This window comes from Podarcis bocagei (assembly GCF_964188305.1).
Source record: "Podarcis bocagei genome assembly, chromosome: 8".
In the NCBI taxonomy this organism is placed as follows: Eukaryota; Metazoa; Chordata; class Lepidosauria; order Squamata; family Lacertidae; genus Podarcis; species Podarcis bocagei.
Window position 1 is genome coordinate 19,265,844 of NC_138133.1, and position 21,393 is coordinate 19,287,236.

The 21,393-nt window shown below is 42.1% G+C and overlaps 1 protein-coding gene across 13 annotated transcripts in view; it reads left to right on the forward strand.

Moving 5' to 3' along the window:
* LOC308593896 (uncharacterized protein) overlaps positions 1–21,393 on the forward strand; it is a 188,941-nt gene that overhangs the window by 36,250 nt on the left and 131,298 nt on the right. For 8 of the 13 annotated variants that reach the window (XR_014011068.1, XR_014011069.1, XR_014011070.1 and 5 more), the window contains exon 3: positions 13,156–13,278. The gene's annotated coding sequence lies outside the window, so the exon portion shown is untranslated. The remainder of the gene's footprint in view (positions 1–13,155; positions 13,279–21,393) is intronic. The other 5 variants (XR_014011072.1, XR_014011074.1, XM_081206695.1 and 2 more) reach the window with 1 other exon arrangement.

Below are 21,393 nucleotides of genomic sequence, written 5' to 3' on the forward strand. Positions count from 1 at the left end.
CTTGTTCTTCCTCTCTCTTGAAATCAAGGCAGAATGGAAGCTCACAAAACAATGTGACACACACACAAAAAAAATGTAATGAGATGTAGAGAAGAATTTAATATTGAACAAATCCCAAGAAGCACAGAATGGTTTGTCTTCCTAGAATAAAACTTCATCCACAATTCCCTTGATGAAAAGCCAATAGGTTTGAAACTTGCTGGGTTTTGTTCTACATCAATAAATTTTTCACTGCATTCCATCATGGATTATTCTGCTCTTTGGGGGGAAAGTAACTGACAGCACAATCTTATACATGTATACTCAGAAGTAAGTTGTATTTCGTTTACTGGGATGACTCCCTGGTAAGTGGGTATAGGATTGCAGCTGGAGACTCCCTTCCTTTGGGGGAATGGAGAAGTTAAGAATGTTGATGTTCATTTATTTGCCTTTTGTAAGATAGAAAGTGAAAAATGAAGATTATGCAAAAAAGGTGGGGAAAGCCTCCAAGCGATTCATGCATGGGTTGCTTCAACACATCAGAAACAAGCTAAAGGAGCGCTAGGGTAACTCTCAGAACTGTCTCCAAAAAAAGGTCATTAGATCCAGTACTATGTAGAAAATGAAACTCTTTATTACCACAAACGATGTGAAAATAATAAAATGGTAACACTTCCACTCCCATACTGTGCATTTCAAAAGCCATTTGTGTGCAGTTATGTGTTCACAGGAAAAACATGTGAAGGGCAGCAGAGCGCAGACATGTAAGCCCCAGTTCCAAAGTCTCTAGATCCATGGGGAACTTTCATGTGTTGAATGTGGAGGCTTCTAATTGCTTTTAGCTGAACAAACTTAGAAGCCACCACAAGAATTTGCATTATCAGGGCTTGCAGTCCTGCAAAGCCTTGCTGCTCCAGGCATCGTGCTCCCTAGTCTCCAACCCGCAGACAAATAAAGGACCACATAGACTGGTTTGGATCGAAACAGGTCACAACTTTATTGAATACAGATGGGCATGAGGCCATCAAAATACTTCCGGCCCACACACCGGAAATGATGTGTAGTTCAATCCAGGCAGTGGGGTTCCTAAGACTTAGATCAAATAGGGTGACCCCCCCCCCACAGGGACCGCCATCTGAGGGAGCATCCTCAGCCCTGGCCCCACCTGGGCATGTGGACATGATCACTCCCCCCCCATAACTTTAATGTAGTGTTTCTCAACCTTGGGTCCCCAGATGTTGTTGGACTACAACTCCCATCATCCCTGAGCTCTGGCCTTGCTAGCTAGGGATGATGGGAGTTGTAGTTCAACAACATCTGGGGACCCAAAGTTGTGAAAGGCTGCTAACGGGATACCCAGCATTTGGAGGGGCAGGTGGAGACTACAACCTCCCCTCCATCCAAGACAAAGGATTGCCCAATGCCCAACCACCACTCAAGCAGAATGCTCACGGCCAAACCACTCACATCTGCATCCAGGCCTTGATACCATCCACAATGTCTGCTAACCAAATATTTCCTGTTGAGGAAAGGTGCATGCCATCAGACCTAAAGAGAGATAATTCCGAGAATGTAATATTAGGGTTCTGAATCACCCCAATCATTGCAGTATGCAGCGCCTAACTGCGCGGTTGATTCCCACAGGGTTAGGGTTGTGTCATAGATGTGTCTCAAGCATATCGGACCAGCTGAGGCATATGGTGGGGTATAAATTGTACAGTGTCTGCAAGTTCTCGATTATAACCCACGTTAAGTCAATTCCCTTGCATTGGCCCAAATCATTTCCCCCTAGCTGAATAATCAGGGCTTCCGGGGGCCCTTGCGACACCCCAATAACTCCATTTTTTATGGCTCTTTGGACCATAATAAAGAATGTGTGTGTGTGTTTTGGGAGGTGATACAAATCCTACCAGGCACTTAGGGTGGCATTCATCCTCACAACTCTGAAACTTAGGCTGATGGTGAATCATCAAACCACGGAGCTTCACAGAGGACTCATGATTTTAACCCTGGTATGCTGCACCCTAGTCTATTTAATATCACCCCAAACTCTGGAAAGAAGGCATAGAAGTCTGGTGAGGGTGGGTCAAATCTTTTCCCATAGGGCTTTCAATCACACTAGAAAAATTGTGACAGCAGAGACCCCTTTTAAACCTAGGCTAGACACTTTTCAGTTTAGATTGGCACCAAGGACTGCAGTGCTTTGGTGTTCACCCCTTTGCAAGTGGGGGGGGGGGGGCAAAACAACTCAGCTCTGCCCATGTGATCTCCTTGGTCCCACCCATGTGACCTTATTGTATTTGTCAATAGGGACTTGACCTCAGGATGCACTGCAAGGCCCAGATGTTACCGGGTGGCTCTGGGTACAGGAGGTTGGTTGGGGGAAAGGAAAGCCTTGTGGCATGAGCAGAGTTCCACTCAGCACTCTCTCTGGATCTTTCCCAATATGTTTTCCAATGTAGATTACTTGTAGCTAGATGGAGCTTCCCTATATAGACACCGGATACATGAGAGTACTTGAAATTCAAGCAATTTACATTTAATGTTGTCCAGCAGAGCTCCTGCTGAATTCTGATTCATCTGTAATTTATTATTTAATCTCAGGATGAAACGCTGTGGGGAGAAAAAAAGTTGCATCCAAAATGTTACTCCGTTTCAAAATTAGCCATCTGCCCAGTTGTATGAGCTCAGCCTTTTCCAGTTCCAAAACAACCCATTCTTAATTAAGGTCTGCTCAGAAATAACCTGTGTGAAAGGTGTTCCTGAACTCTTTGTTTAATGCTCAATGATACTGATTCCAGCAGACCTTGCCAATTTACCCGTCACAAATCAAACTCTCCAAGTGTCCCTGTTTTCCAGGGACAGTCCCAGATTTACAGAAGCTGTCCAGGAATCTGATTTGATCCTGGAATGTCCCACTTTTCCTTAGGACATCTCTATTTCCATAATAGATATGTTGAAGGTTATGGAGTCATGTGACCCCCCAAGCCAAGGAGATAAGTAACTATACAACCTTTAGAAAACATCTGAAGGCAGCCCTGTATAGGGAAGTTTTTAATATTTTTTTAAAACGTTTTTATATATGTTAGAAGCCACCCAAAGTGGCTGTGGAAACCCAGTCAGATGACTGGGGGTATAAGGAATAAAATGATGATGATTGTTATTATTAATACTATTATGGAATAAAGGTAAAGGGACCCCTGACCATTACATCCATTCGTGACCGACTCTGGGGTTGCAGTTCTCATCTTGCTTTATTGGCCAAGAGAGCCGGCGTATAGCTTCCGGGTCATGTGGCCAGCATGACTCAGCCGCTTCTGGCGAACCAGAGCAGCACACGGAAACACCGTTTACCTTCCCGCCGGAGCGGTACCTATTTATCTACTTGCACTTTGATGTGCTTTCGAACTGCTAGGTTGGCAGGAGCAGGGACCGAGCAATGGGAGCTGTACTGTGCACAATGAAATTATACCATGCATGCCCTTTTCCCATCCACCGGGTTCACAAGGGAGTCAATTTAAAGTGATTGTCAACACCACCAAACATCAGTGGGGTTTTGCCCATTGATTGTTTTTATTTGTGCTCGCACCACAGCATGGTCTGATTACTGTATAAAGCACTATTATGAAGTCATATTTTTTAATACTGCATGTTTTATCAATGGGCCTGCAGCAATGTCAAAACCATTAGTGTCCTGATCTCCAAACCATGGAGAGAATGCCTAGGATACGAGAGGACAAGGTACATAGATTTCAGAACTGGTTTACATCAAAGTGTAAGCAATAGAAACAGCCGCATTTAAAAGCAGTCAGGGTGTCTCATGTGATGGTAGTGACACTTTAATTAGAACTCAGATGAAAGAAGATGTGGAAGAGTCGCAGGACGCTGTTTGCCGCCTCCCCTTCCTTCTTTGCCATTGTTCTTCTCATTTTACGAATATGCTACTTGGTAACGAACTGAAATTTAATATGTTGTTTTCCATATTTCCACCTAGGACTGGCATAAATATGGTACCCTGTTTCCATTTAATGAATAGGTTTCTAGGAATGATTGCAATTTCTTTTATGCGATTAGAGAATTGGCGGCCATGTAAATGATGGTGCCATTCCCCATTTATGACGTGCCAATTTTCTGCCAGCATAGAAAAATCTGGGCCATTTGCTAGTAATAGAGTGATTTGCTAATTAACATTAGAGCTCTCTATTGCCATTCCCTAAGTGGCTAAACAACAAATGGCTATATAATTTATTATTATGTAAAATCCATCCATCCCCCACCTCCCAGCCCAACCTTTCCTTTTACTCAAAATGTATTTATGTTGACAGGATCGTCAATGATTTCCAAGAAATCTACCCAATGAAACAAAGCTGTTTTCCCTGTGTTGATAATATGGGCACAGTTCAGCCAAAGTTAAGCATTTATGCATTTTGTTAATTTCAATACGAAAGTTAAGCATTTGCTTCACTTCTTCCCACTGAAATGACACAATGAGATTGGATATGTACATTTTGAGGACTATGGGGTGAAATAATAGTGAATGGATTATCCCGTTTCCTTCTGCCTTTTTGTTTATAAGTCTTTTGGGTGGTCTTCCCCCTGTAATTCGCTTGATTCCCCCCCCCCCCTCTGTTTAACTCTTGCTAAATAATTTTGTTTCCAAAACAGCAATATTAAGCTCTGCTTTCTTCATGCTTTCATTCATTTCAGTGTTTACAGCCCCACTGTTCCACTGAAAAATGTCCACCATTACAAAATTTTTAAAAAATAAGAAGAAACAGTTTATAACAGAAATGAAATGGTACTTTAAAAAACTAAGTCACAAAGGAAAGCCAGGAGTTAACAGCAACAGCTATGAAATCAGGCAAAATACTTTCTTTGGGAGCAATCCTATATGCAAGACACTGGTATAAAGCAATACAGTGTGAATTAAGGCAGCATAAAATTACACTAGATCCCAACTCTGCCAAGCAATGGGACTACTGAGCTTGGACTAAGCTAGCAAAGAGGACACGTATTTAAATTTGTGTTTGCGTTTTTTGCTGGCTTAATTTATGCTGGGTTGCCAGGTCATGCAACTGTTCAAGTTGGGATTAGGATCCATCCTACATCCCCAGTCCCTATTCCCACCATGGTCACATTCCCAGAAACCTCCTTTTCAGGGATGAAATCTGGGTCACAGCTGATCCGAAATGAGAAAAATATACTGCTGTATCTCCGCCTGAGCTGAGCATGGGGGAGTGAAGCCAGTGAGCCTGGTTATACTGGGAGATCCACTGGATTCTAACCCCATTCTTCCCAGTGGACCTTGCTGCCATAGAGTTGCAAGGATTACCTGTTTGCCAAAGCAAGCAAGTAGTGAGGTAGACAATGTTATTCACAACTGAGTCCCAATTCATTATTCAACTACAACTCCCATGATTCCCAGAAACCTTAGCCAATGGTCAAAGATGATGAGAGTTGTACTCCAGCAACATCTGGGTACACATTGTTGAAAGACTGAAAAAAGGCAGAAAAATGGGTCTCCATGGAGAGACATAGTGAATTGAGCAGAGCAGACTCCTCCAAATCTATGATTCCATGATTTTATGATAACGTCTCTTGGAAGTGTCATACAGAATTAGAGAAAGCAAAGGCACAGAAAACCAGTGATGAAGTTCTATGAACAAAATGCTAAGCTCTCTACCATCAAGGGTATCTGCAGCTCTTCTTTGTACAAATGCCAGGTGGCCAACAATTTAGGCAAGAGCAGACTCTACTCGTTTGTTGTTTAGTCGTTTAGTCCTGTCTGACTCTTCATGACCCCATGGACCAGAGCACGCCAGGCACTCCTGTCTTCCACTGCCTCCCGCAGTTTGGTCAAACTCATGTTGGTAGCTTCAAGAACACTGTCCAACCATCTCGTCCTCTGTCGTCCCCTTCTCCTTGTGCCCTCTATCTTTCCCAACATCAGGGTCCTTTCCAGGGAGTCTTCTCATGAGGTGGCCAAAGTATTGGAGCGTCAGCTTCAGGGTCTGTCCTTCCAGTGAGCACTCAGGGCTGATTTCCTTAAGAATGGATACGTTTGATCTTCTTGCAGTCCATGGGGCTCTCAAGAGTCTCATCCAGCACCATAATAATGGCTTTGTAACACACAGAGTAGCCCTGTGTGCACGGGCTGGGGGGGGGCAGAAATAATCAGAGAAAAGTTATACAAAATTGCTATAAATTGTTGTAGCGATTCAGAGGTTTGATCTGAAATCAAGCTGGGTTCGAGTTTGCTGGTGTCTCTGGTAACCTTTCTCTGGATGTTGGCTCATGGTATAGCTATATGAGCTATATTGTTTTCTTGTACTGTTGCTGGGGGTTTGTCATGGCATTTGGTTAGAAAAATAAACTTGTTTGCTTGATTGATTATTATAGCATTGATTATCATATTTGTACTATTGGCATCCTATTATAATTTTCCGTTCTTGATCTTTCATCATTGCCCATTTTCTAATATTCTTATTTGTAGCGTCTTAGCTACCCACTCATCTTTTCTTAAGTTAGGCAAGATGACATTCCTCATTTTTCATTGTCTCCTCTTTCGTATATTTCTCTCCCTTTTTTGTTGGCTGTTTATAGTGTCTCTATTTTTCTTTTGGCAAATGTGGATGTTCTATTTGATTTTTCTCTCATTTACTCCCACATTTTTATGTTGCTAAACATTGAATTTTTCAACTTTTAGGGCCTCATCTACACCTATATTTAAAGTAGCATGATACTACTTTATAAATTATTGCTTCCCCCCCAATAATGGGAAATGTAGTTTATTATGGAGGTTTAAAATTGTTGAGACTCCTATTGCCCTCACAAAGCTACAATTCTCAGAGTGCTTCAATAATCAACCCCTCTTCCCAGGATATTCTGGTATAACAATGCTCTAAATGTATGGTGTGGGTGTGCTCTAAAACTTTATAAAATCCATTTTTATATTTATATACTTTGATTTTCATCTTCATTAGCATCCGTTTTCCTTTGCTACTACTTCCATCTTGTCATTGATGTCTAGCTGTGCAGGTTTCCTAAGACATAAGCCCCATTGTGTTCAGGCAAAGTGTGCTTAGGATTGCCATAATAATAGCAATTGTTGTTGTTGTTGTTTACATAGCTGTCAACTTTTCCCTTTTCTTGTGAGGAATCCTATTTGGAATAAGGGAATTTGCCTTAAGAAAAAGGAAAAAGTTGACAACTATGGTTGTTTATCTGGCTGAGTTTCCGCAGCCACTCAGGGTGGTTTCCAGCAGAATATAAAAACATAACAAAACAGCAAACATTAAAAACTTCCTGTTACAGGGCTGCCTACAGATGTCTTCTAAAAATTGTGTAATCCTTTATCTTCTGTATTATTATCACTTTTCACATAACTGTTCACCTTAACATTTTAATGCCCTAAATTTGATCTCATTATTCATCTTCTCTCTCTGTTCTCTGATGTTTTATCATTTTGGCAATTAGCTCAAGATTCTCTTATTAATTTTGATGCATTCATTCTACCTTCCCTTGTCATTTTTTTACTTAAATGCTACTCTCCCCCTCAGTCCTTAAATTTCTCTAATTATTTTCAGTTTTTCAAATCCTATTCTAATCATTTCATTTACAACACTGAGTTATTGTAGGTGTTTCAACATATAATAAACATAATCTTCAAATTATTTTAAGTTTTTCAAACCACGTTTTAATAATTTCATTTCCAGCACTCAGTTATTGTAGGTGTTTTAGCAGTTAATAAACATCATCTCCTAGGGGTGTTAAATGATTAAGTGATTAAGAGCATAGTATATATGGAGTGTAGTGAGCTTTTTTTTGGGGGGGGATGCCTATAAATATCAATAATGATCTTTACCAGAAGGTCGTATACCATTATCTGACAACATTGGTTTTCCATCCTCTTCCCCTCCAACAACCAGAATTTCATGGCCACTGAGCTTGCTAAGTCATCACTGGGTTATTTTGATGTTTCCTCCCTTCTAGAAGGATCATCTTCACTTTATATTTCTGCAGTACTGGGGTTTCCACAAACCTGGATACTGCCATTTGGGGTCAGGATTCACATTTGGATAATACACTTCAATGGCCATATATATGAGGGATAGGGAGCCCTTCAGAGCCCAAGTTTCCTTCTAGCCAACGTTCTGAGGGCCACATGGCATTGGTGGGTATGGCCAGAGACAAAAGTGGGTAGGGCAATGGGATGTATATTTTACCTATATACAGCAGGCTAGTTTCTGCACATCCTCAAACATTCTTCTCTATCCTCCTTCCAAGCCTGCAAGAAGCACTATCAGAGTTTAAGGACACATTCCAGCTGGGCAAAAACCTACCAGGAGGGTGCAAAACAATGGCAGTGAAAGATGCAGCCTGGGGAGTAGGGATGTGGCTGGGAAGAGACCTGAGGGCCAGGAAATGAGTGTGAGCGGAAGTTGTTTGATGACCAGTGTTGAATGCCTTCAACGGCTTATCACATGGGTATCCTGCTTGCCGGTGTGAGATGTACCGCTGTCTGATTTATAATGAGTGAAAGACGATCCTATTCAAACATATGACTTGCTCTACTGACCAGCTATGAAAAGGCAATTTTTCCCAATTCAAAATTTGGGCTATTACCGCCAAGTAAGTGCCATTTCATAATTAGTAGCTATAGCTGTGCCCATTCTCCTTTGGCCTTTGATGATCACAATTCTTCATAGTCCGTTTCACTGACATCCATGCTCATTAGTAATCATTTTAATATCTAGTTTAAATTGAATTGGTTATGCAACTCCTGTATTTGAGTCTTCCTTTCCTCTGCTTTATTATCCTCTAGTTCTTATTCCAGAGATTTAAGGCAGACTATTTAGATCTCATCTAATGGTGACCTTTCTCTATATTATGAATGCTCCACTACGTTCCGTCGTGCATTTCAGTATTCACAAAGCTATGGGTTACTGTGTTTCTAAATATCGAAATAATCTGCCTTTAGAAATGAATTTTGTACAGGAATAAGCAGTGAGCGTAAAGATGGATGACTTTATTTACTCGTATTTGTGTACATTGGGCTATCATTTACATATGAGTAAATGAGACGTGTAAAAAACACACAGGCAAATTCAAATAGTAACCAAATCCAATGCTGTGTTGCACTTGGTCAAGTTCACCAAAATCAATGAGTTCAAATAAGTTTAACCCTTTTACAGCCCACTCAACTTGGCAACCATAACATTTCAGGGAGGCAGTGGGTGCCATTTTGTGTTTCAGAGGTGCTTATGTGCTGATTCTTTCTGGCTACTGTGCATGTTCATTCCTGAGTGGTCACTGCATCCCTAGCTAGTTCACTGGTTCTACGTCCTGGATAAGTAATATTTAAAGAAGCAACGTGCTTTAATGGTTAGAATGTTGCACTAGGACTAGGCATCTTACTGTTGGGAAAAGAAGAATAAATTATGGTCATATACTAACCCAATACAAAATTCCCCTGATTATTAGAAATCACATTTCCTCCTCCCTGCAAAAAATGTTTACCTTTAAGATACAGTACCAAAAATGAACCTCTCCAGCTATATAACAGATAATTTGGACTGAAATGCTGAATTTAGGCTAAGCTAATATTTGATCAAAATGTAATGTGCTCTTTCAAATTAAAATTGAATTACAAGATAGATTTCAAGGGGGAGGGAATCCTTCTGACAAGGTCAAGAATGAATTCTGCAGTCCATGAAAATTTGTGCCACATCAAATTAGGTGTTCTTACAGCATCCCACCCTTTCTTATGCATACAGTTAATATGCCTGCTTTATGGCATGGTTCTAGTATTCTCTCTGTTCTCAATTTGAGTCTCCATGTTCTTGTGTAGACATAGCTAAAATGGTACCACCCGTACAAAAGACAGCTGTATTGGTGGGCTTGGGGTAACCTCCAAGTTTACAGAATAGGCAACAATTCTTCAGGGGGTACTAAAACAGTTTTGTGTAGACTCAGGTCCCATCTACACTATACATTTAATTTTAAAGCAGTCTTACACCACTGTAAACAGACATGACTTCAGCCAAAGTATCCCAGGAACTGTAGGGTTTGGTGGTGGTGGTGTTGTTTTTAAGAGTGCTAAGAGTTGTTAGATGACCCCTATTTTCCCTGTTGTTGTTGTTTAGTTGTTTAGTCATCTCCGACTCTTCGTGACCCCATGGCACTTCTGTCTTCCACTGCCACTGCCTCCCGCAGTTTGGTCAGACTCATGTTTGTGGCTTCGAGAACACTGTTCCACCATCTTGTCCTCTGTCATCCCCTTCTCCTTGTGTCCTCCATCTTTCCCAGCATCAGGGTCTTTTCCAGGGATTCTTCTCTTCTCATGAGGTGGCCAAAGTACTGGAGCCTCAGCTTCACAGTCTGTCCTTCTATTGAGCACTCAAGGCTAATTTCCTTAAGAATGGATGTTTTTGATCTTCGTGCAGTCCATGGGACTCTCAAGAGTCTCCTCCAGCACCATAATTCAAAAGCATCAATTCTTCAGCGATCAGCCTTCTTTATGGTCCAGCTCTCACTTCCATACATCACTACCGGGAAAACCATGGCTTTAACTATCCGGACCTTTGTTGGCTATCCTTTGTTTAACTATCCAGACCTTTGTTTTCCCTACAGAGTTACAATTTCCAGAGTGGTTTAACAAATGAACCCTATATTTATATTTGAAGTGTTTTTGTTTTTTTTTTGGCGTTTTCACAAATAAAAAGAACAAGTAAAGGTAAAAAGGAGAAAAATGAAAACTTCCCTTCCTCTCCTTCTCTGGTATCTTTTCGTTACCCTCTCTTCTGCATATTCTAAGTTACCAAGTTCTACTCTTATTACTGATTAATTAAGTCTTGCTAAACTGTTCACTTGTTTATACAGTGGTACCTCGCAAGACGAATGCCTCGGAAGACGAAAAACTTGCAAGACGAAAGAGTTTTTCATTTTTTGAGTTGCTTCGCAAGACAAATTTCCCTATGGGCTTGCTTCGCAAGACGAAAACGTCTTGCAAGTTTATTTCCTTTTTCTTAAAACCGCTTGAAGAGGTGCAGTTGCGACTTGGCCGTGCTTCGCAAGATGAAAAATTCACAAGGCGAAAAAACTCGCAGAACGAATTAATTTTGTCTTACGAGGCACCACTGTACTGATTTTTAAAATACTCTGCAAACATTTTCCAATCCTGTTTATATTCTTGGTCATCTTGTTCTCCTGTCTTACTAGGTAGACCTGCTAGCTCTGCATATTCCAACAACTTAAAGTGACATTCTTTCTTGGTCGGTACTACTTGTTGCCGTAGTGGCATACATTTGTATACATATTTAGACATATATTTACACACACACACATGACTTACGTTGTTACTATTCCCAGACGAAAAGCTTTTGGTTTCTTGGAATTGAATTTTATTTTGAAAGAGCACATTACATTATGATCTAATATTAGCTTATTTCTAATAATCAAGGGAATTTTGTACTGGGTTAGCACATGACCATAATTGATTCCCCTTTCCCCCAACAGCAAGATACTATGGACTCGGCTACATTGGTGAAGAAAAATGAGTTTTAGGTGCATTGTATATGCAATATAACACTGTGACACCAGATGGCGCTGTGGAGTCCTGTCTTCCCCTACCGGATTTTCCTGTATGAATTTACAATGCATTTAACTGAATCACTTCTTTGACATGTCTAGGTCTAGCCCCAGTCCTTGTACAACATTCTAACTATTAAAGCACCCTACAACTCCCATCAACCCCAGTATACCTGAAGGAGCGTCCCCACCCCCATTGTTCAACCCGGACACTGAGGTCCAGCACCAAGCGCCTTCTGGCAGTTCCCTCACTGCAAGAAGTGAAGTTACAGGAAACCAGGCAGAGGGCCTTCTCGGTAGTGGCACCCGCCCTGTGAAATGCCCTCCTATCAGATGTCAAGGAAATCAATGACTATCTGACTTAGAAGACAGCTGAAGGGAACCCTATTAGGGAAGTTTTTAACGTTTGATGTTTTATTGTGTTTTTAATATTTTGCTATGAGCCACCCAGATGGGCAGGGTAGTAGTAGTAGTAGTAGTAATAATAATAATAATAATAATAATAATAATAATAATAATAATAATAATAATAATAATATATTTTTATTTATACCCCCGCCCTCCCTGGCCAAGACCTAACACCAAATATAAAATACAGTAAAAACATTAAACAAACAAACAAACAAACAAACAGTTGATTAAAATATACGTTAGAATACAGCTTAAAATGTAGCCTCGTTTTAGTGGTAGCCCATAGATCAGATTATTATTATTACTCACAATGGACAATGCTTAGAGATTGTGAGAGTTATCATTCAGCAGTTTATGGAGGGTCACAGACCCTCTGTTCCTCAATAACAATTACCACCACCACCCAACATTCTCTGGCCGATGTGCTTGTGCCTCTATATGTTTATATAGTGACAAACATACAGTGATAAACAAAGTGATCAACATAATTTCATCTTGAAATTATACAATTGAATATAAATATAGATGGGAAACGGCTATGTATTGTGAGTACTTATCTACCTTTAAAAAATTTTCACTTATGATCTTTTTCTTTTACTTCTTTACTCTTTCTTTGTTCTTTTCTTCTTTTTTCTGATATCTTATCTTTCATTTCACTGCTTTATTGTGAATAGCATTTTATAGAGGTATAAATAACTGTAAATATGAAAAAAGACAAAATATACTCTATTTTTTTTCCCTTGGTTAGATGTATTTTCTTTTTCTTTTGTATTTTCTTTTGTTGTGAATAAAACAACAACAACAAAGCAATCAACATATTACCTTTTACCTATATAGTGATATTCAGCTGGGACCTACTGATCTAGGGGGTCACAAATAGTTGCACAATTGCAGATTCAGCCATGGGTCGGGAATTATCCCATTCTTGTGTCGCTTGGGACGCACACACTCTTGCACGCGAAGGTTGGTTTGAACATCACGCCCAGTTCGACACGGAATGAATCTTCCTTCTTCTTTGCTCAAATATATGTATGTCATTGAAAAGGGGAGAGGGGAGCCTAGCTGTTTGCTTTGTTCTGGACTTGTGATATGCTTGGAATGAATTACTTAATATCGAACTATTGGGACTAAGACGCATGTGGTACCATCTGCCTGATTTGTTTCCTTTCACTCCAGGGACAGAGCAAGTCTAAAGCTGCAGTGTGAGATAGCCAATACAAGGCTCGGCCAGCTATCAATTCCCTGCCACAGGTGCTGATGTGGATAAAGCCTCTCTGCGGCCTGCTCTCCAAACGTAAGGTAACTTAACTTTGAAGTATCGAAATCTACTTCCCTCCCTGTGCTTGCTGCAGCTTCGAGCTATTTCTGCTGTCTGGCTCAGGGCACAGGATCTTGGAGTTCTTTGGAAGTACAGTGGTACCTCAGGTTAAGTACGTAATTTGTTCTGGAGGTCCATTCTTAACCTGAAACTGTTCTTAACCTGAAGCACCACTTTAGCTAATGAGGCCGCCAGAGCACAATTTCTGTTCTCATCCTGAAGCAAAGTTCTTTACCTGAAGCACTATTTCTGGGTTAGCGAAGTCTGTAACCTGAAGCGTATGTAACCTGAAGAGTATGTAACCTGAGGTACCACTGTATATCAGAATGTTCCGCAGTAAGAAGATCAGGAGCATGGATGTAGTCGGGGGAGGTCTGCCCCCCCCCAAAAAAAATCAAGTAAAAAAAATACTTAACTAAAAGTAGACGTCGTACAAAGATTTTGACAGATTTTTCTGAGCACTTGGGGGTCAAAAGAAAATAATTTTAAGCAACCTGTTGGGACGTCTCATTTTGAATCTGCTAGACAGAGCCAGACAGAGGATGGTGACAGGTGGGTGTTTGCACGCCCCGCAACATAAATCCTAGCTGCTTCCATGATCAACAGTGGAGGAAAAATTGTCTGAAACCTTAGATTGATTGAGATCTCAGTTCTGCACAGAGGTAAATGTACACAGGAGGATGTGGGAGGATAGCCTAGCGGCCTCCCACAGCACTAAGGTGCTCAGACTAAAGGATCAAAGCTGGGAGCTTTATATGAGGTAGTGGCATAAAATTGGCTTTCTGGAGCCATCTGAACAGGAGGATTCTGAACTGTCAACATGTCCTGGCTTACATCCTCTGTGCAGTGGTTCCAATACCTTGTGGAGTACAAATGTAATGCTTAAATGACCAGATCACCTGGTTTAGCTCCAGAGAAACTGGCACCAGAAATGTGCAATTCTGTATGTCTATTCATGAAAAAAAATCCATTTGAGTTCAATGGAACTTGCTCCCAGTCCGAGTGGTTATAGGACAATGGTAAAGGACCCCTGGATGGTTAAGTCCAGTCAAAGGCAACTATGGGGTGTGGCACTCATCTCGCTTCAGGCTGAGGGAGCTGGCATTTGTCCATAGACAGATTTCTGGGTCATATGGCCAGCATCACTAAACCACTACTGGCGCAGTGGAACACCATGACGGAAACCAGAGCCCACGGAAACACCGTTTATCTTCCCGCCACAGTGGTACCTATTTATCTACTTGCAGTGGTATGCTTTCAAACTGCTAGGTTGGCAGAAGCTGGGACAGAGCAATGGGAGCTCACCCCATCACATGGATTCGAACCACCAACCTTCCAGTCGGCAAGCCCAAGAGGCTTGGTAGTTTAGACCACACCCTAACGTATGTAATGTTTGTAGCCTTAGCGATAAGAAAGGGTGCTTTTGCAAACTAGCTGGCTTGCTTTCTGACACATACACGATATTCCGGAAGTGTAGAAACTTTTCCCCAAGCTGTGCTTCGTTTGAGTTACTGTCTGTGGAAAAATCAATCAATCAAGCCAAAGCTTGTGGAAGCCAGTCAGATGTTTTAAAGAGAGGAGGATGATACTGCTTTAAATGTATATCACATATAATGTCTTGTAAGGACGTGCAAATGTTGGTGGCTGGGATATCACCACAGCTGCCCTCTACTCCAAAAGCAAATACAAAACAAGATGACTACAAATTGGAAGGTGTACCCATGCTTTCTATGTTTTCTCACTTGATCTAAACGTCATGGATGTTAACTGTGCTTTCATGGTGACTTGTTTGTTTGCTTGCTTGCTTTTAAAAAGAGGGAAAGACTCCTGCGACATATACCTCACTGCCAAGTATCGTTGGGAAGAATTGTTCAGATTCTCTCCCTTAGCAGCCACAAGGAAGTTCTTGAGGGGTGTGTGTGTTGCATTTACTTAACTTAAGAAGCTAAGTTTGGCGTCTTTATTCTGCTCCCACCTTACGAGAGATAGCTTTTTAAATGAAAAGTTAAGACTTTGAAAGCAGCCAAGATTTTCTGTTGAGTGGGATGGGAAGACCCGTGGGAAAACTGATTATAAAACTTTGACGGCATTTGCTGCTGAAGGCACTGGAAATATCTTGAAGTCATTATCGATGCTGTGCGAGGGCTATGCGCAGGAGAGGGTGAAATTGTTTTAATGAGTTTTGAACTCATCTGGATGGCACCAGTACTATTTAATATTCATTTGCCAGAGTGGGCTTTGTGAACCTCACACTGCTGAATTTTCAAAATCGCCCAAGGGAATGTCCTAGGGGAAAGAGATGCTAGCTTTTCCCTGGGATACTCGCTATATTCCCAGTGTGTTCTTTTCTTTTTTTGCATTTTTTACCCTATGTTTGTATAAGGACTTCAGTGTGGCATAAATCTATCCACTCATCCTCCCATATTATCAATGTAAGAGGGAGGTCAGATAAAGAAAGGATCACTTACCTAAGGACACTCAGCAAGCTTCATAGCTGATCAGGGATTTGAAGCTGAGTTCTAGATTAACTCTATATACAATACACCAGTGGTCGCAACCTGATGGGGCCATTGGGCACACTTGGAATCTGCAGGAAGTGCTGTGGGTGCCAGTCACAAAATGGCTACCCCAGAGTGTGTGGCATAACACAAAATGGCCACAACATCTTAAGGAGCAGTAAATAATGGATCACAAAATATGCTGGGCATGTCCCCACCCTCAGCCAATTTTCCTCTAATCAGAGCAGAAGGGAGGGAGGAAGGGTGTCCAGTTCTGGCACCCTTTCAAATGCCATGTTTTAGGGAGTATGTTTAGTGTAGGAGAGGCCAAGCCAGTGCAAAGAGGAATGGAATAAGGAGAATAAACAGTCCCTTGTGCATTGCAGACTGCTTAGGGGACATTTACAGAGACCTTTTGTGGGTGCCACAGAAGGGAGTTGAGGCTACACGGTAATCTGCAATGTGCCATGTTGTTCGTGGTTGTGTATTCCTGCATGGAGCCATGAGTGTACAGAGAAACTACATGCGGCGAGGATGCTACATGACAAGTCAAGGGAGTACAGCTTAGTAGCAGGGCATGTGCCTTGTGTACAGATGACTCTCCATTTGGATCCCGGAATTTCCTGTTAATAATAATAATAATAATTTATTATTTATACCCTGCCCATCTGGCTGAGTTTCCCCAGCCACTTTGGGCAGTTAAAAAGAGTGACAGAGTGGGTGAAGAGAAAAACCTCTTACTGAGATACCAGCTGCTGAACACGGCCGGAGGGGAGACTTCTCTTTTGCTCAGGTCCTACTTCAGGGTTCCTCATGGGCTTCTGAGAACACGATGCTAGACTAAATGTGCCATTGGCTTAACCCAACAGGCTCCAGCTGTGGAGGCAGGGCATAGGCATCATGACTAGTAGCCATTAATAGCCTCGCCCTCTACGAATTTGTCTAATCCTCTTTTAAAGTTTGTGGTCTGTGGGAGCAAACTCCACCGCTTAACTATATTCGGCATAAAGAAGTACTCTATCTGTCCTGAGCTTTCTGACATTCAGCTACATTGCCTGCCCATGAGGTCAAGAGATGAAGGAAAACTTTTCTCTCATGCCATGTGTAATTTTATAAACTTCTGTAATGTCACCTTTTGCTTGCCTTGTCTCTAAACTAAAAATTCTCAAAATCTGAAACTTCCCCCCATGGAGTTTCATTCCATCCCCTTGATCATTCTGGTTGGACTTCTGTTAATCTCTTCTGACTTCTATCATGTCACTTCTTACTTGCCTTGACTCTATGATATCTTTTTTTCAGGTAGGGAGCTCAGAATTATACACAGTATTTAAAATGTGGTCTCGCCATAGATTTGGATAATGGCTTGAAGTTAGCGGCATCTTTCCTAATGATTGGCAGGATTTCCCTTTTTCACACTGGGTCAATATCTTCATCTTGCTGTCCTCTATGATCCCAAAGCTTTATTTCTGGTCAGTCGCTGGCAGTGAAGAAATCATGTGCATTTATGTTAACTTAAGTTTTTTTGCCCCAACATATGTGACTTTGCACTTGTTTACACTGAATTGCATTTGCCATTTCCCCTCCCATTCTCTCAGCTTGGAGAGGTTCTTTTGGAGCTGTTCATAATCTCTTTTTGTTTAGCAAAGGTGAGCAAAAAAATAAGGCTAATGTGGTTGAGGAACCACATTTTACCTCTTTGCTATCCTTCTCCACGGCCAAAGCTTTGCTCACCAGTCACTATCTGTTTGTAATTACAGTACAAGACAATAGAGTGAATCCACTCACCCAGGAGTGTGTGTGTGTGTGTGTGTGTGTGTGTGTGTGTGTGTGTGTGCAATGCCAATGTTGCCCTTCCAGTAGTCTGCTGTTCTGCTCCCCAACAAGCATTTGTGAAAAGATTGCTAACAGTTGGTTTTGTACTTTGCAGCAAAACAAGCAGGTGTGCTGACCCTGTTGCATCATTGATGGTTTCTGTTAAAGCCCAATGAGAGAGCACTTTGTCTTCAGAATACCACATCATCACAGTTTTGCTTTCCACAACCAAAGGTGCTGATAAATAGGTACCGCTCCGGCAGGAAGGTAAACGGTGTTTCCATGCGCTGCTCTGGTTTGCCAGAAGCGGCTTAGTCATGCTGGCCACATGACCCGGAAGCTGTCTGCAGATAAACGCCGGCTCCCTCGGCCTATAGAGCGAGATGAGCGCGCAATCCCAGAGTCGGTCATGACTGGACCTAATGGTCAGGGGTCCCTTTACCTTTTTATACTGATAGACCTTTGCTTTTAGTCAACAGTGTGCCACCCCACTTTAAAAATAAATGGTTTGCTGCAAACACAGCTACTGCAAGTTCTGCTTCACTTTGTGGAACATAAAATGACTGTGGAAGGGGGAACAGGAATTGGAGCATGACTGTGTGACAGGAGTATAGTGTACTTCAGTTTGTTTTCCAGCCTCAGGATGGTAAGTTTGTCTACTTTCCCCCCTTGTAAGGCTCCTGTGTCTTTAACCACACAATCAAAATTGGAAATCATCTTGGCATTGATCTGCAACAAGGATGGAAGAAGTGTTGGTTACCTTCTGGGTTTCTGCATTTTTAAATAATACAAGCTGGGCTTCAGTTCCAAGCACGCTTCCATCCTGATATTGTGGATCTTGACCCTTGTGTCCTCTTACAGAATTGCAGTCTGATTTGTAAGCTCATTAAATTGGAATTGGTGTGTTCAGAACCAGTGCTTTGGGGGTTTTTTGGAGTGAGTGTTTCACTTTTGCCTCCAATGTGTACCGTAATTTCAGAACTGCTCTAGAGAGGTAAGGTGTGTTGCAGGTGTGAAGAACACCATCCATGGAATTGAATGGTAACTTGTGGGCTCTTTTGCATGGTAAGAGTTGGACAATGCTGGTTTGCCAAAGATGTCTTTAAATTTTATTTTTTATTTTTGTGGAAAGCCACTGAAGAGAAAAGGTGTAACACCTACGGTTGCCAGCTGACCAGAAAACAATAGCCTGGCCTGTTTCTATGCTTGACAGCAACCTGACCTATAAAAAAAAAAATCACTTGGTTTCCCAGAACAGAGAGGAACGTTGGCAGATCAAGATATTTAACCAAGGTCTGGTTAAAAGGAGAAAAATAATAAAGTTGGCAACCGTAACATTACCTCTGCAGTCTTTTTAAAGCATGGCTTCACACTATATATTTTTGTGAGGTAAATATTAAAAATGACAAGAGAACCACTTTGTGAAGGAAGAGAAGCTAAGTGCCTCTGATAATTCAGATTTGAGGAAGACTATGCCACATTGCTTGCCAATTCCCTGTCAAAATCGTGCAGCGGGTAGACGCAAGCCTTTTTAGCCAGAAGCTTGTACAACAGTTTTTGGGTTGCTTAATAGAGGAGTGGAGGTGGCTGGGATGTGTTGGGGAGGCAAAGGGTTTTATAACACACACACACACACAACAAAACAAACACACACACCAGAAGCGGCTTAGTCATGCTGGCCACATGACCCGGAAGCTTTACACCGGCTCCCTCGGCCAGTAAAGCGAGATGAGTGCCGCAACCCCAGAGTCGGTCACAACTGGACCTAATGGTCAGGGGTCCCTTTACCTTTACTATATAGGACCTTAGCACATTGTGACTGAATGCCAGGTAAGGTAGAAGGCATTATTTAGGTGGAAAATCTTCAACCAACCTTCCCCAAATATGAAGGCATATGAGGTAATCACTCCACCATCCTTACCAGAAGTAAATTAATAGATAATTTGGGTATCCATGTGCTGCTAAAACAGTCATGACTTAGGTCTGTGGAGAGTCTTTTAATGTTTCTCCAGTGGTAAAGAGTTTCTCAGATGAAAAGAACAGAGCACTTCTTGGTCTGCCCTTATATCCTATCTTGGTGCATGAGGAGCATTGCTAAGGGACTACTTGTCCTTGTCCTTTGCCATTGCTATTGTGATGACACTTAAGGGTAGCACCAGCCTTTCTCCAATATGTCAGATGCTGTTCGCTGGCATTTTTTATAAACATAAGTCATATTTAATTATCAAATTCTCTAGCAGTTCCAAGGAAGCTAAATCACAGGTTTGGGTGAGTGCTTCAAAATACGTACCTAAATAACCTCATCCATGTGATTCCAGTAGGAAAACACTAAAATACATATAGGAAGGAAGTCTAAATAATAGAAATGCTTTTAAGTAGACCGAAGGAAAAATAGAAGAACCCATTGCTCTACTGAAGCACACTTATTTCGTTCCATTTGCTACTGTTTTTATGAAGCCATTTCCAAAAGTCATTTTGACATTCTCTTTGAATGCTTGACGGTATTCAGTCCCCCGCTATGGCATGTTTCTGCTTAGTTCCAGCCAGCCGTTCAGAGAGCCCTTATCTCATTGCATCTCTGAAATAGCATGTAGGAGCTGTAGGGCTTGCCTTTTATGTTCAGCACGATAAGAAGGGCAAAGCGCCACGGAAGCTTTTGTACCCTAAATCTTTCTCCTTTCATTAAGGGGGGGGGAAATCTGTCTCCTTCTTTATCTGCACTTCACCATTCTCTGAGAGAGACACAAGTGTGATTGTCTGACATTCAAGTTGATTTCCCCACCCCTAAGAGCCTAGCATCCCCAGGACTGTCCATGCTTCTGAACTCTTTGTAATAATGACTCTGGATTTGTGGTATCAGAAGTGACAATGATGGGCCCTCCTAGCGTTCCTAATTTCCAGGGACAGTGCTGGATCTACAGAAGCCATCCCGGTTTCTGATTTGATTCCAGAATGTCCTACTTTTGCTAAGGACGTCTCTATTTTCATCAGAAAAATGTTGGACGGTATGGTAGGACATCCCTATTTTCATCAAAGAAATGTTGAGCTAAGGAGATAAGTAACTATACAACTTTTAGAAGACATCTGAAGGCAGCACTGTATAGGGAAGGTGTTTTTTTTTAAGTGTTTTATTATTTTGTTATATATTTTGGAAGTTGCTCAGAGTGGCTGGGGCAACTGAGTCAAATGGGTGGAGTATAGATAATCATGTTGTTGTTGTTGAATAGGACATCCCTTTTTTCATCTGCGCAGCCCCATGCCACAAAGTCTATGCCTATCACCCATATCACACATTAGGGTATATATAAATATATTGGCAGCTCTATATACCGTATTTTTCGCCCCATAAGACGCACTTTTTCCCCTCCAAAAATGAAGGGAAAATCTGGGTGCGTCTTATGGGGCGAATGCAGGCTTTCGCTGAAGCTTGAAGAGCGAGAGGGGTCGGTGCGCACCGACCCCTCTCGCTCTCCAGGCTTCAGGAAGATATCCGCCGCCCAGGCAGCCCTGTGGGAGGTCCCACAGGGTTGCCTAGGCTGCGGATAGCAGCCTGCTTCTCGGAGCGTCGGGCGCCCTGAAGGCAGAGCGCCCGACGCTTCGGGAACAATTCCGCCGCCCAGGCAGCCCTGTGGGAGGTCCCGCAGGGTTGCCTAGGCTGCGGATAGCAGCCTGCTTCTCGCAGCGTCGAGCGCCCTGAAGGCAGAGCACCCGACGCTTCGGGAACCACTCCGCCGCCCAGGCAGCCCTGTGGGAGGTCCCACAGGGCTGCCTAGGCTGCGGATAGCA